The sequence below is a fragment of the Polypterus senegalus genome, chromosome 13, assembly GCF_016835505.1.
Source record: "Polypterus senegalus isolate Bchr_013 chromosome 13, ASM1683550v1, whole genome shotgun sequence".
NCBI classification, from domain to species: domain Eukaryota; kingdom Metazoa; phylum Chordata; class Cladistia; order Polypteriformes; family Polypteridae; genus Polypterus; species Polypterus senegalus.
In genome coordinates this window covers 59665975-59680201 of record NC_053166.1, presented here as the reverse complement: position 1 = coordinate 59680201, position 14227 = coordinate 59665975, and positions in this window count along the sequence as shown.

Below are 14227 nucleotides of genomic sequence, written 5' to 3'. Positions count from 1 at the left end.
CCAAAGCCTTAATCACCACACACCACAATGCCTGCCATATGTGACATGGTGACACTTTAACCTTGACATCCAAGTTTTCATATTTTCCAAATAACTCATGACTCTTGTCCTTTTTCTGTGCTCCTTGAAATTCACTTTTGACCTCTGACAATGTTTTTTGATCATGCTGTTATTAAGCAGTTATTTATAATAATTGGAAGCACGGATGTCTTAAGAAAATGTCCTCTGGATTAAATTTCATTAAGGTGAAACATATTAATAATTAAAGCGTATGAATGAATCAGTTTATTCTTTAACTCTTACATATGCAGCGCTGAATGTTTGTTTAATAGTAAATAAGTTCTTTATGGTTAACTTACTAACAAAAACCAATAAACTTTTTGTTACTTTTAACTGAAACTGGGCTAGGCATTAATGGTGATATGTCAGTTAAAACTGCTCCTCCCAATTAGAACTGTTTAATGTTCCCAGACTGAATAAGTAGAATGGGAGTAAAGCTTTCCTGTTTCAAATATCTTTTTGTTGTAGGCAGATGTTTAAAAAATGGCTAAAGATTAAGACTGATGTTGATCATTTGCCCAAGATTCTGTTTTATAGATGAGTTTGAGGATTCGTTTTGTGCTGTTTTTATGAATTATGATAGTATTTTAATATCTAAGATTTTTACAACATTGGTATGGAAGTGAAAACTGATTTTCTAACAGCTGATCTTAGATTATTGAACTGTTAATCTGAAGCAATATGTGTTCTTACCTGGAACCAAGCATGTTCATATAATTTATTTAGTTATTGGATTTAGACTAGATCTTCCCATGGGCTCACCACCTATGGGAGGGGCCAAGGAGGTTGGGTGCAGTATGAGTTGGGTGGTGTCCGAAGGCGGGAACCTTGGCGGTCCGATCCTCGGCTACAGAACCTGGCTCTTGGGACATGGAATATCACCTCTCTGAAGGGGAAAGAGCCTGAGCTAATGCGCAAGGTTGAGCGGTTCTGGCTAGATATAGTTGGGCTCACCTCAACGCACAGCTTGGACTCTGAAACCAATCTCCTTGAGAGGGGCTGGACTCTCTACCACTCTGGAGTTGCCCCCAGAGAGGCGCCGAGCAGGTGTGGGCATACTTATTGTTCCTACATCTTGGAACCTGTTCATTGGGGTTTACCCTGGTGGACGATAGGGTAGCCTCCCTCCGCCTTCAGGTGGGGGGATGGGTCCTGTTGTTTGCGTGTATGTGCTGAACAGCAGTTTGGAGTACCCACCCTTTTTGGAGACTCTGGAGGGGGTGCTTGAGGGCATACCTTCTAGGGAACTCCCACGTTCTACTGGGAGACTTCAATGCTCCTGTGGGTACTGACAGTGAGACCTGGAAGGGCGTGATTGGGAGGAATTGCCCCCACGATCTAAACCCGAGCAGTGTTTTGTTATTGGACTTCTGTGCTCATCATGGATTGTCCATAACGAACACCATGTTCAAGCATAGGGGTGTTCATATGTGCACTTGGCACCAGGACACCCTAGGCCTCAGTTCAACGATCAACTTTGTGGTCATGTTGTCGGACCTGCGGCCATATGTCTTGGACACTCGGGTGAAGAGAGGGGCGGAGCTGTCAAATGAGCACCACCTGGTGGTGAGTAGGCTTTGATGGTGGGGGGGATGCCGGTCAGGCCTGGTAGGCCTAAATGTGTTGTGAGGGTCTGCTGGGAACATCTGGCAGAGTCCTCTGTCAGAAGTAGGTTCAACTCCCACCTCTGGCAGAACTTCGACCACATCCCAAGGGAGGTGGGGGACATTGAGTCTGAATGGGCCATGTTCCGTGCCTCTATTGTTGAGGCGGCTGACCGGAGCTGTGGCTGTAAGGTGGTCGGTGCCTATTGTGGCTGCAATCCCTGAACCCGTTGGTGGACACCGGCGGTGAGGGGAGCTGCCAAGCTGAAGAAGGAGTCCTACAGGACCCTTTTATCCCGTGGGACTGCGGAGGCAGATGATAGGTGCCATCAGGCCAAAATTCGGGCATGGGAGGAGTTTGCGGAGGCCATGGACAATGACTTTCGGATGGCTTCGAGGAGATTCTGGTCCACCATCCAGCATCTCAGGAGGGGGAAGCAGTGCAGTGTCAACACTATATATGGTGGGGATGGTGTGCTACTGACCTCGACTCGGGACGTTGTTGCTCGGTGGGGGGAGTACTTCGAAGACTTCCTCAATCCCACTAACATGTTTCCCAATGAGGAAGCAGAGCCTGGGGACTCGGAGGTGGGCTCCCCCATCTCTGGGACTGAGGTGGCAGGGCTCTAGGGGTGGATGAGATACGCCCGGAATTCCTCAAGGCTCTGAATGTTGTAGGACTGTCATGGTTGACATGCCTCTGCAACATCGCATGGACATCAGGGACAGTGTCTCTGGATTGGCAGACCAGGGTGGTGGGGACCGGAGGGTGTGTTCCAACTACAGAGGGATCACACTCCTCAGCCTCCATGCAAAAGTCTATTCGGGGATTCTGGAGAAGAGGGTCCGTCAGATAGTCGAACCTCAGATTCATGAGGAACAGTGTGGTTTTCGTCCTGGATGCGGAAAAGTGGACCAGCTCTACACCCTTAGCAGGGTCCTGGAGGGTGCATGGGAGTTTGCCCAACCAGTCTACATGTGTTTTGTGGACATGGAAAAGGTGTTCGACCGTGTCCCTCTGGGAATCCTGTGGGGGGTACTCCGAGAGTATGGGGTACCGGACCCCCTGATAAGGGCTGTTCGGTCCCTGTACGATTGGTGTCAGAGCTTGGTCCGCATTGCCAGCAGTAAGTCGAACCCGTTTCTGGTGAGAGTTGGACTCCACCAGGACTTCCCTTTGTCACCGCTTCTGTTCATAACTTTTATGGACAGAATTTCTAGGGACAGCCAGGGCGTTGAGGCGGTCTGGTTTGGCGGACTCAGGATTGGGTCACTGCTTTTTGCAGATGATGTTATCTTGTTTGCTTCATCAGTCCATGATCTTCAACTCTCTCTGGATTGGTTCACAGCTGAGTGTGAACTATTCCACAGCTTTTGGGGCCGTGTAACTAAAAGCTTGACCTCCCACTGTTATTTTATTAATCTTTGGAATCATAAGCAGACCAGCAGCTTATGATCTTAATGTGTGCTCTGGTCTGTAAGTCATGATAGGTTCAGATAAGTAAGCAGGACCTTGGCCATTTAAGGTTTTATATGTTAAAAGTAAGATTTTGAAATCTGCCCTAAACTTAACTGGGAGCCAATGTAAGGATTTAAGAACTTGAGTTATGTGTTTGTATTTTCTTGTTCTTGTAATAATTCTAATAAGTCCTACTAGAAATATAAGCATGAATTCATTTCTCAGTATCCAGCACATTTATAAAATAGCTTAATTTCCCAACATTTTTAAGATGGAAGAAACATGTGTTAGACAATTTTATAACGTGCTCCTTAAACGAAATACTAGAGTCAAAGATAATACTTAGATTGCGGGATGATGCAGTAAAACTAACGGTGATACTAACTGAGTTAAATGATGACAAAATATTGTTTTAATGTTCTTGGGATAGCAGGCTGCTTGCTGCTTATGCTGTTCGACACATTTGCAAAACAAAAAACGCTGATTGAGAGGTGCAAAGGGATTTAAGGTGGGCCGGGATTATGAGTTTTTTTGTAGGCTTCATGGATTCTAGTGTTAAAGGGAGGCATTGCATCCAGAGCTTCTCTCAAGGTCATATTATAATGTGATGTTAGCTGATCTAAATTATTTTCCCTTTACATTTGATGTTAACTAATCTAAATGGTTTTCTACAATTACACTTGACTTACTCAAAGTACAGTATCTATAAATTTTGAAGCAGAATTACAATGTAGATGTCACAGTGTCTTTGTTGTAATCTCTGAGGGCATTGTTAAGGGCAGACCAAATCAAACGTAATTAAGTAGTGATCAGAAATAACTTCATTTAACTTCTTTTAATAGAATAGAATACTGTGATCAATTGTGCTAACAGACTACTTAAAGTTATAATAATTATAATATCCCTGTATATTAGGATATTCCTTCTTCCTATTTATATTCTAGTGTACATGTGTAGATACAGTGGCATCTCTGGCATAAGCATGCGCTTATATGTTACATTAGGAGTGCACCATTTTGTATAGCAGCAGAGTTCACTAAAGGGACGTATCTCTGAACAGATTCCAACTTTTTCTTTTACAGAAAAAGATAAAAGAAATTACAGAAAAAAGGGAAAGGCATTGTAGTGTCTTAAATGTGAAGTTGTGTTTGTTGGGATGTTCCAGGGGAAAGAAGATTATAGCTTGAATTTCAGAGTTTAGGAATTGTATGTTGCTTTTTAAACTCATATATTTCTGAACATAAGTGCATTCTGCCTTCTACTTAGAAACGTTTGTTATTTTGATTTGTTGCTTTTGGTCTACCTTGCGTACTATTTTGGATTTCTATGTCACTGAGTTTACAGAATATCTAAACTATGCCACTTAAGAATAAAATAGGGATAAAAAACAACTAAAAAGGCAAAATGATTACTTTATGGATTTTTCTAATTAGCATGATCATGACACTTATGCTTAAAAGGAGGTGATTGGCAAAGTGGGATGGCAACTGATAAATCTATGGCGTTGTCTTTAAAACTGAAAAAACCAAGTTTAAATTGATATTCTATACCTGAATTATTATTTCTGATTCGTTACAGATGAATATTCTTGTTTTCAAGTTTCCTTAATTGCTTCTTTCCTTCTTTAATGAGCACATTTTCTAATGGTTTAAAGTCAGGTTTTTAATCACAGCATCCTTGGATCTCTCTTTCTCTGAAACATTACCCTTGAAACTCACATCCTTTAAAGGTTCTTGCAACCACATTATTCTAAGCTGTTAAACCAAAGTTATCAAATTATCTTCTGCCAAGAACAGCAAAATCACCAAAGATGATCAGTGTAGTGTTCAAACGTTTGTGTAACACTGTAATAAAGGGTAATGTTTAAAAGTTTATGTAACACTGTAGGAACAAGTAGGTGTTGCCAAAGATTTTTGCAAGAAAATGCAGATACAAAACCTGCTTTAGCTTTAGGTCTACCGTCATTCTCCCACTTCTTTCTTCATTCCATTTTGGGCAGAAAGCTAAAACAAGGCAGAACTAAGGTTTCCTTTTCAGTTTTCTATCAAACATCCATCTATCCATTAACCAACCCACTATATCCTAACTAGAGGGTCACGGGGGTCTGCTGGAGCCAATCCCGGCCAACACAGGGCGCAAGGCAGGATACAAACCCCGGGCAGGGCGCCAGCCCACCGCAGTTCTATCAAACAGATGAACCAAAATGATAAGCTATGCAGAATTATCTATGAAAATGTAAAATTCGTTATCTTAAAGCTTTGCCAATGAACTGTTTTGCTGTTAGTCAATATATCATTAAAAAATATTATATTAAATCTTTATATATTTTTCGATTATACTAGGTTATACAGTGGTGTGAAAAACTATTTGCCCCCTTCCTGATTTCTTATTCCTTTGCATGTTTGTCACACAAAATGTTTCTGATCATCAAACACATTTAACCATTAGTCAAATATAACACAAGTAAACACAAAATGCAGTTTTTAAATGATGGTTTTTATTATTTAGGGAGAAAAAAAATCCAAACCTACATGGCCCTGTGTGAAAAAGTAATTGCCCCCTTGTTAGAAAATAACTGAGGTGTATCACACCTGAGTTCAATTTCCGTAGCCACCCCCAGGCCTGATTACTGCCACACCTGTTTCAATCAAGAAATCACTTAAATAGGAGCTGCCTGACTTAGAGAAGTAGACCAAAAGCACCTCAAAAGCTAGACATCATGCCAAGAATTTGTTATTTACACGTCATAATTATGAACAAAGAATTGTGTGAATAACAATAACTTGTCCAGATTTTGTACTTTACATAACTATTATGCAATAAAAAACTAATCCAGGCAACATCTTATGTGGCACAGATGAAATTGTGTTCTTTGACATACTGTATGTCACTTACTAAAGGTGACAATGTTGATAGATGTGTACAATAGGAGCATTCACGGCTGGATTTTAAACACTGTAAAAGTGTAAATTGAGTATTATATCTGTTCTGTCCTCTACACAGACTACGTGTTTTGACAGGCAGATAAACACCTTTCCATATCCAAAACTCTATAGACTTCGTTTCTTTATCCACAGGTTTATTGGAATTAAAAAGGGTGAAACTAAAACAGAGAAAAAAGGATACAAACGCTAAGTGGCTTTATATTAACAACAAACATATCCTCTAAAAGTATATTACTGTGCCTTACACATGTATTATTAATAAACTAGTAAAGAGTTACTTTTCACTGCAAATATATATATATAGTGAAGTATAACATTAAAATAAAATAATACATACAGACGATGCCATCACAAGCACTGAAGATAAGCACAGATGACAGAGGATTTGACTAGTGCGTTTCCATGCACATGGCAGCAGCCTTCCTGATTCTTAAATTAACTTCCTGATTACCTCACATGACAGAAAGCAAGGGAGGGGAGGAGAAATACCAGCTACACCCACTAGATGGAGCTAAACTGCAAATCTTAATACAAAAACAGTTTTAAAAGGTTGTAACAGAACACTCCCCGTCTGGCGTGATTAAACGCCACTACTGAACAGTCAATAATTATAACATATTTATATTGGTCTTTCGGAAGGAGCAAGGAGGAGGATAATCTCAGTGACAGGCCGAATAAAAAACTTTGTCCCCTCTTTCTTAAAGACTTTAATCTCCACCTTACGGACTTTACCATCTTCGCTGGGAAAAACTTGCGTGACCATTCCCAGGGGCCATTCATTTCTTCTGAGATGATCATCTTTAAGTAGCACGACACTTCCAGGCTCAATGTCTGGTTGGGGGGACTGCCATTTCTTACGAGGTTGGAGTAAACAAAGGTATTGTTTTTTCCATCTGTCCCAAAAAGTTTGAGCCAGGTGCTGTACTTGGCCACTGATGTCTGTGCAGGTCTTTGAACCCAAAATCGCCAGCAGGGAGAGAAAGAGGATTTACTTTCTGGGTGAGAAGAGTTGCTGGTGTAAGAATCATAGGGTCAGTTGGATCAGTAGATACTGGAACAAGAGGTCTAGAGTTGATAATAGCTGCTACTTCTGACAGTAAGGTGGTAAGTACTTCATTAGTCAACTTCGAAGGACCAAGTTGGTGGAACATAGAATTTAAGATCTTTTTTGCTATCCCAATCATCCTTTCCCAAGAGCCTCCCATGTGAGAGGCATGGGGAGGATTAAATTTCCAAACACAGCCCTCATCCTGAAGGAACTTATCAATAGTGTGATTATCAATGTTACTGGAAATCTTCAACTCTTTACAAGCACTGATGAAATTAGTTCCGAATCAGAACGGATAAGTTTCACTGGACCTCTGATGGCAAGAAAACGTCTAAGAGCATTGATAAAACTTGAAGTGTCAAGAGTTTCAATAACCTCAATATGTACAGCTCTCACACTTAAGCAGGTAAATATCACAGCCCATCGTTTACTTTGAGCAAGTCCACCTCTTGTGCGACGCGAAGTCACAGTCCATGGACCAAAAACATCCAGGCCAACATTTGTAAATGGAGGTTCTATGGAAAGACGATCTGCTGGAAGGTTGGACATCTTTTGTATCTGAGGTGACCCACGAAGCTTGCGACGTAACACATCCATGAATTAAGCTGCTCACGCCTCTTGCCACCAACTATCCAGAGTCCAGCAGTACGTATGGCACCTTCTGTAAATAGCCGACCTTGATGCTGAATTTTTCATGGTAATGTCTGACCAAAAGGTTTGCTACATGGTGCTTCCCTGGAATAATGAGGGGTCTTTTTTCATCATATGGAAGCTCTGCTGCAATGAGTCGGCCTCCTACTCTGATGAGGCCGTGTGCATCAATGATAGGGTCTAAAGTTTTAAGAGGACTGCCCCTCGGAAGCTTCTCCTTTCTTTGTAAACTGGTATACTCTTGAGCATAAACTGTCTCTTGAACTGAACGTATTATGATCCTCTTAGATTGTGAGAGATCTTCAACTGAGCATACTGCATCACAGTAGTGCCAGCCTCTGCAGCTGCTGGGCATGGCTTCAGGATTCTTGTGAAAGAGCCGAGCAATATGAATAAGTCGAGCAATGGCACGAGTTAGTGATCTCCAGCTAGAGAATTTGGAAAAACGCTGGGATCCAAGTTGTCCGCTCATCACACTCGTATCCAGAGTAAGAACCTGAGGGCGGATTTCTGTATCCAATGAAGGATTAACAAGTTGAAAGTTCTTCGATTTGAAAGTTCCTTGAGAAGGGTGCTTTAAGAACTTTGGTCCAGGTAGCCAGCTGGTGTCTAGAATGTGGGCTGGAGTGACAAACCTCGTAGCAATATCTGCCGGGTTTTGATCCGTAGGTACGTATTGCCATTGTTCTGGATGAGAGTATCTTCGTATTCGCAGGACTCGATTACTAACATAGACATAAAAGCGCCTAGTTTCATTATAAATATATCCCAGTACTACTTTGCTGTCCGTGTAGAAAGTAGTAGTATCTAGGTGGATGTCAATCTCTGAGGAGATGAGCTCGGCTAGTTCCACTGCTAGGACTGCAGCGCATAACTCTAGCCTGGGCACTGTATGTTCAAGACGTGGGGTGAGCTTTGCTTTTCCCATGATAAAGCCAACATGGCTGGTTCTATCCATGTCAGTCAGTTTGAGGTAAGCAACTGCAGCAATTGCTTTAATCGATGCATCAGAGAAAACACACAACTCACGATGAGTTGCATCTAAAGGGAAATTTTCGTGTAAGGCCTTGAAATCCTAAAGCTGCTCAGATCCTTTAGTGAGTGCCTCCATGTGCGCCACATCTCTTCTTTTTCTTCAGGGAGGGGGGAGTCCCAATCGCTATTCTGCTGCATAAGCTCTCTAAGAATGGCTTTTCCTTGAATTGTGACTGGAGCAATGAAACCCAGTGGGTCATAGATGCTGTTCACAGTTGATAAGATACCCCGACGAGTGAAGGGCTTTTCTTCTGGCCACCCCAAAGTTAAAGGTATCAGACTTAAGGTCCCAGTTAAGACCTAAGGTGCGTTGTAAGGAGTGAAGGTCAGATTCGAAATCCAAATCTTTCAGATCAGCAGCATGGTCTTGTGATGGGAATGCATCCATGACTTCTCTCTTATTTGAGGCAATTTTATGTAGTCTCAAGTTAGACTCAGAGAGTGTGTCTTGTGTCTTTTTAAGAAGGTTTATTGCTGCTTCCACTGTAGGGAGAGACTTCAGACCATCATCTACATAGAAGTCACGGTTCACAAAATGCTTTACTTCAGGATCGCCCTCCTTTACAGACTGCTTAAGACAGTAGATGGCAACTGCCGGAGAGGGACTATTCCCAAAGACGTGAACCCTCATACGGTACTCGATAATGTCTTTGGACAGGTCATTGTCCTGAAACCACAAGAATCTCAAAAAATCGCGATCTTCTTCTTTTACGAGGAAACAGTGAAACATTTGTTCAATATCTGCTGTTATGGCCACAGCTTCTTTCCGGAAACGGATGAGGACTCCAAGAAGAGTATTGTTCAGATCGGGTCCTGTTAGCAGAATATTGTTGAGCGACACTCCATTGAATTGGGCACTGGAGTCGAACACTACACGGATGTTATCAGGCTTCCTTGGATGATAAACACCAAAATAGGCAGAAACCATCGCTCTTTTCCTTTTCTAAGTGAAGGTGCTACTTCAGCATGACCATTCTTAAACATTTTCTCCATGAACGTGAGGAAATGCTGTCTCATTTCTGACTTTCTGTCCAAGTTGCGTTTTAGTGACAAGAGACGATTCGTAGCCTGAACTTTGTTATCAGGCAAGCGCTGTCTAGGTGTCTTGAATGGTAGTGGGGCTACCCAGCTGTTGCTGTCATCTCGTTTGAGACCTTGTTGCATTATTCGCAGAAATAAAATGTCTTGGATAGAAGGGGCCACTTTGTTGTCGTCGCTTGTCTGTTGGAACACTGTGGAGCCCAACTGCTTGTTTTCTTGATTGCCTTTAAGTTTACCTGTAGAGAGTGCCGGGGGAATATTGTAAAGCTGAGAGTGGCTATATTTCTCCTTTACATGGAAGACATTCGGGCATGGCTCAAAGATAGATGGGCATTCTTGCTTTGTCAAGCTAGTGTACAATACGTTCACACTCGTGGGCACATGAACATTGCCCAAACAAACATTGCCAACTATAACCCATCCCAGGTCGAGCTTCTGGGCGTAAGGTGCATCATGTGGGCCATTCACTTGTTTCCGAACCTTGTGGACCCTAATGATATCTCGTCCAAGTAGGAGCATAATAGAAGCCTTGTTTCAAGTTCTGGAATAAGGTGAGCCACTGACTTCAGGTGTGGTTGAAACTGAGCAACTTCAGGTGTCGGAATCTCTGACCGGTTGTTTGGGATGTCATTACACTCTAAAAGACTAGGAAGAGGAAGACTGACTTTCCCATCCAGCGACTCAATTTGGTAGCCAAAGGCTATTCTCCCGAAACTTCTGAAACCCCAGAACAAGTCCTAAGAGAATATGCAGAGGTGGGACCATGGATGTTGAAGGCATCAAAGAACTCTGAACGGGCCAGCGATCTGTTGCTCTGCTCATCAAGGATAGCATAGACTTTCAAGGCTCTGTCACGATGGTTTGTTGGATAGACTTTGACTAAGCAGATCTTAGAGCAGGATCTGTCACTGAGACCACCCTTACAGACTTGAGTGCAGCGAGAGGTGACTTCTGAAGGTTGTATGGTGTTTTCCTCCCGCCATAGTCTGGCGAGAGGTCTGGTTTATGAGTCCAAGGTGCTGGTCCTGGGTGAAGTGCAGAAATGTGCTTGTCGCTCTCACACTCTGAACATGTGTTCGAGTACTTACAGTTTTTAGCTGTGTGTGTTGTTGACATGCAACATTTAAAGCAGATCCCATTCTCCTTTAGGAAAGCCTTACGTTCCTCTAATGGCTTCTCTCGAAAGGCACGACATTTCCTGAGTAAATGGGGCTTCTTATGGAGAGGACACTGTTTATTATAATCCTTGTTTTTAATATCCTGTTCATTTGGGGTGAGAGCCAACATGGGAGACACATTGGTTTTATGAACTGAAATGTCTTTCTGCTTGTTTGACTTCCAAGAAGTGTTGTCTGTTTTACAAACAGAATACGTTTGACCAAAGACTGAAGCTAGGATCATTCCTGATCCTAGCTTGTCGAGCAATGAAGTCCACAAAAACTCCAAAGGGAGGAAACAGAACATTACACTGCTGTTTGTAGTTAGATCCAAAGGACAACCACTTCTCTTGGAGGTTATAAGGTAGCTTTTGAACTATTGGACTGATGCCTCGTGCTGTATCGAGATAGACAGACCGGAAGGCCTCCATCTGCTTTGGCGGATTCCAGTTCCATAAGCAAATCACTTAGTTCGCGTAATTTAGAATAATCTTTGTTTGAAATTCTTGGGAAATTATCAATACGTCGAAAAAGAGCATTTTCAATTACTTCAGGTGCACCAAAACACTCTTCTAGTCTTTGCCATATTACTCGGAGCCCCCTTTCTGGCTGATTAACATGGACAGCCCTGATTCGTCTAGCATGCTCAGCTGACTCTTTTCCCAACCACTTAACCAAGAGATCCATTTCCTCACTGGCTGTCAAGCCTAGATCTCTAACTGTGTTCCTGAATGACCGCTGCCAAGCTCTAAAGCTCTCTGGTTGGTCATTGAATTGAATGAGACCAGTGGTGACCAGTTCGCGACGGGCAAGGTATCTCACAAAGTCACTTATATTTGGATCATCGTGTCGGGAGTATGGAGTGGCATGACTGAGCACTGAGGGAGGTGAAGGATTGTGAGCAACAGGCAGTGCTTCATTTGCACGTGGATTCATTTCCATATTCAAGGAGAAGGAAGGTGCGCATTGTGTGCACTGTGGTTCCTGAGCTGTTACTGTTACTGGCAGTGTCACGTGGGGGTCAGCCATGTCTACGTTATGATGGAGGACTGGTACAGAGTAAGAAAGCGCTGCCGCTGTGTAAGTCTGTCTGATTTTGTCCTGAGTGAGTAGACTTGCTTCAGGTGCTAACTGCACGTCATCAAATTTCTTGGACTGCTCAATCACATATTCTCGTGTTCGCTGTACTGGGTCAAGAGGGGGTGTGTCAATTTTAAGTTTATAGCTACGTGTTCACTACCATCAATAACAGCCTCTAAAGTGTCTTCTTCGGCAGCAGCTGCAGCTTCTATTTCTAACACAAGCATGTCCATTTCAGCCTCTAATTGAGCTTTCTCTAATTTTATTTTTGCTTCCTTTTCTGCATAAGCCAAGCGTGCTTTGGCTGCTTCTGCTCGGGCTCTAGCTATAACAGCAGCTGCTTCAGTGGAACTGTTCGAGCGTCTTGTGGAACCTGCAGCATAGGACCTGGTTTTTAGTGTATCTGACTTCTTTTCCTCCATCGCTTTGTTCAAATATACAGTACTAGCTTCTTGCTGTAAACCACGTCTTTTCACTGTTCTGTCCTCTACACAGACTACGTGTTTTGACAGGCAGATAAACACCTTTCCATATCCAAAACTCTATAGACTTCGTTTCTTTATCCACAGGTTTATTGGAATTAAAAAGGGTGAAACTAAAACAGAGAAAAAAGGATACAAACGCTAAGTGGCTTTATATTAACAACAAACATATCCTCTAAAAGTATATTACTGTGCCTTACACATGTATTATTAATAAACTAGTAAAGAGTTACTTTTCACTGCAAATATATATATATAGTGAAGTATAACATTAAAATAAAATAATACATACAGACGATGCCATCACAAGCACTGAAGATAAGCACAGATGACAGAGGATTTGACTAGTGCGTTTCCATGCACATGGCAGCAGCCTTCCTGATTCTTAAATTAACTTCCTGATTACCTCACATGACAGAAAGCAAGGGAGGGGAGGAGAAATACCAGCTACACCCACTAGATGGAGCTAAACTGCAAATCTTAATACAAAAACAGTTTTAAAAGGTTGTAACAGAACAATATCTTTGTGTGAGCAGCCATCAACTGTAACATTGAAATCTAGTTTCAAGATTCTCTTCATTCTTACTCTTTATGCATAATGCTATTTAAACGATGCCACAGCTCCTCTAGCTTTAACAATCCCTGTATTTCCTTCATTCAATGCCAAAAGTTCTTAATGTCAGATTCAGTTGAATCTCCTCCTCATTGTTTTTAAACATTGCCTTCTTGTTTTCTTTTTTATGTACCGTAGTAATGTTTTACAGTACTCACTGGCATTTTAATTTGATATTAATATCTAACCTTTTGGGTTCTGTAAAGTGACTTTTGATGAAACTAGCAGTGAGTGGTGCTATATAAAAATTAAGATCGACTGATTGGTTCAAATAAAACAGCAATAGAAAAGAACAATATTTTACTGACCAAGCTATTTCAAAAGAAAACCTAAAATATATCTTTTTTGCCCATATATTTACTGTACTTTTATAAGCTTGGTAAGCTTATGGACAGGGAGCATGGCAGGGTAGCTAGAGTGCAAAACTGTAAATTTCAAGTTTGCCTTTCAATCCCCACATTCACTGCTTGAATCTAAACAGGTTGCTTAAACTGCCTGTAGTCCATCTCTTAAAATTGTGTTGGGTAAAGGGATCCTCCAATGAATAAATAACAACTATATTGCGTGTGTTTATCTTACTCTCTTATATTTAAAAAATATGATCTTGATGTGATCACTTTAAAATATGCTAAGATGTGTGCAGCACTTAGCATAATATAAAAAATAAAGGGTCCTTGAAAATTCCTGCAAATCTATTTTCAGTTGAGTCTGATTACCACTTTAAAAGGCATATTTAAATGGATCTGCAAAAACATTTATGCTGATTCCAAAGTTGACATACAGAATACGACAGATAAAGAATTCATTATACATCACAACCGGATATACAAAAATATAAGGAAGGTTTGCGCCATTTTAAAGTCAGCAGTAGTACAATTATTTGACAATTTTATGTACATACGTGCATGGTGTTGAAAACCTGACTATTAAATTATATGCCAATGTTCATGGTGCTGAATATAAAAACAAAATTCATTTTTGATGATATGAATGACAGCACACATAAATTCAGCTGCCATTTAGATAATTAAAGCACAGCCCTTTGTAAACCA